We start from the raw sequence: 2,794 nt of genomic DNA, 5'->3' as shown, positions 1-2,794 counted from the left end.
AAAAGAACATTGGCTCACTGTTCGACTGCCCAGGCAGCATGTTGACGACTCCTCTCTAGACGCTCCCTTCTGTGAAGACATGTCAGAGGTGCACATACAGTAGGTCACGGCAGTAAAGGCCACTCTGCGTTGCTTCGATACAACACATCCAATGGATGCTGCGAGGTCAGATGCCAGTTGCTGTGCGGTACTAAGGCGGTACCGCCGTACCCTTACAGTAAATAACGGTCCTCTCTTTCTGAAGCCACACGTACTCGGCTCTGCCCTGGCCTTCGAGATATAGTTTCGGTCTCTGTAAACTGTTGCCACATCCGAGAAACAACAGAACGATTCACATTAAGCCAACGGGCCACATCAATTTGCGACTGTCTTGTTTCCATACTTCCTATGACCCTCCACTGTAGAGAATCTGGTAGGCGTCTTCTCTGAATCACACTGCACCGTCTGACTGTATACACAGCGATTGTGTATATGGGACTACCCGGCAAACACTACCTATTTGACAGATGCAGTGACGTCATCATTGGCGCGGTTGACCATTGACTGGAATGCCATTTGCCATGCAGATCGCGATCGTACGGACATCAGTTAACAGTCTATATGATTATATCGTGAATTAGACACAGGGTGGGGAAATAGAGGTTTGTTGCTTTAATGGTGGACACCAGTGTATCTGCTATCTAAATTCAGTCGAGTTCTGGCGAGACAACAATTAGATGGACAGCGCAGCAATCGACTTACCAAGGCAGCCAAGGTAGGCTCCACAGCCTTTACAGCTGATTTCTTACTCTTCTCTTTGTCTACTCTTGTACGGGTTCCCGGGTTCGATTCCCGGCGGGGTCAGGGATTTTCTCTGCCTCGTGATGGCTGGGTGTTGTGTGCTGTCCTTAGGTTAGTTAGGTTTAAGTAGTTCTAAGTTTCTGGGGGACTTATGACCACAGCAGTTGAGTCCCATAGTGCTCAGAGCCATTTGAACCTATTTGTCCACTCTTGGACTGACTCCTTTATTTGCTGCTGACTGGCTCCAGGACTATCAGCCCAGAGGTTATATTCTGCTTTGCTTGCCGTCAGACAAATTCTATCCATCGAATCTGTGCCATACTAGGATATGTTTGTATTCCATCGAAGTGCCTCCTGATATTCAGAACTTCCTCACATTGTTTCCTTGGTATGTCCCGCGCCTCCTACGCCAGTGGCAGCTGCAGCTGCCTTTGATAACAGTATTTAAAGTACTACGTAATAGTAAGCTATTGCAAAGAACAAAGAGAGTGAGATATCGTTGGCGGCACTTAAGTAATCCTTAAGTGGATATTATTCCTGAGCACACAGTGAACAGGCCATTGCTGGTGGCTCTAATCGGCGCCTTCGCAGCTACTACTAAAACGTAGCTTCGACTTCTGTACTAAAGCTTCTCTCTCTTCAACATAACTGCCGTCTCTAATTCAGATGACTGTGAATCTTTAAACGATATCTGCTCTACGAAACCAAAATACACATTTTTCTCAACCGCGCATAGGTCTTTCTGGGCTATTTAATCACTTTTAGTCGATTGTGATACTAAATTTTTTCATGTACATCTCATTCTCTCATTCTTCCAAATGATTAAAAATAATGGGAACGATCAAAGACAGTCTGCCGAATATGGTAGTACTTGGGTTCACACTGGCTAGAGGTTAGTCACAATCTGTCCTCATGAAACTCCAAGCCTTTCGAAGCCACAAATACTAACAGTATATCTTTATATAATATGAGCAGCTGATGCCGCGGTCTAAATCTACAGAGTTTGTCTCTGAGGGAGCCAGATGCCTTGAAGGAGACTGGTTCAAATGGTTCAAATGGCTCTGAGCACTATGGGACTTAACTTCTGAGGTCATCAGTCCCCTAGAACTTAAAACTACTTAAACCTAACTATCCTAAGGACATCACACACATCCATGCCAGAAGCAGGATTCGAACCTGCGACCGTAGCGGTCGCGCGGTTCCTGACTGAAGCGCCTAGAACCGCACGGCCACACCGGCCGGCAAGGAGACTGGTTTGGTGATGGTGATAGTGATGTTGACGTCTTGGTGAGTGGGAACATTACGTTAAACGGGGATGCATAGCGTGATGTTATCGTCCGTTATCGAGAGAATTATGTTAATGCCCAGAGATACGGAGCCAAGGTGCTTCATCTACGTGCGCGGCTTTGTAGAAGTGCAGATGTTTCACGATTCCTCATTTTCTAATTATATCAGTGAGTTTGATTTTTACAATCATTCGCCGATCTCCAATATATGATAAGTACTCTTGTTCACTCACACAGTGACAGTAGCATGTATTCACGTCACAACACTATTCCGCCCACAAATCCACATGCCGAGCAGTCATGACGTACTTGAACATCGCTGAATGGTTCGTGACTTCTCGTAGAAACACGGTAACACTTTCTTCGGTCATCAGTCTTCTGATTAGCTTCATGCTACCCGTTGCGAAACCGTTAAGTCCGCTTGTGGAGCTGAGAATCCCACCACACCATCTCTCAGTAAACACATTCACCCACTGGGATTGCATGCAAAGCTGCTATAGTAAAGCCTCATTTTCAATTGGGCATACTTTATACAAAAACATACATACCATGTACATAAATGACAAAAAACTACGGTTTTAGTAAAATTTGTCTCTCTGCTGTGGAAAAGCCAGTTAGTGTCAGACTTCTATATCCACGGCGGCAATGAAATTCGACAGTAATTTGAAAATCTGAATTTCCGCTGTTCCTAGGAGCGTTCTTATGCTGAACGATTTTCTGTGCTCTAC

Source organism: Schistocerca cancellata, chromosome 2 (assembly GCF_023864275.1).
Source record: "Schistocerca cancellata isolate TAMUIC-IGC-003103 chromosome 2, iqSchCanc2.1, whole genome shotgun sequence".
NCBI lineage: Eukaryota > Metazoa > Arthropoda > Insecta > Orthoptera > Acrididae > Schistocerca > Schistocerca cancellata.
This window is presented reverse-complemented; position numbering follows the sequence as displayed.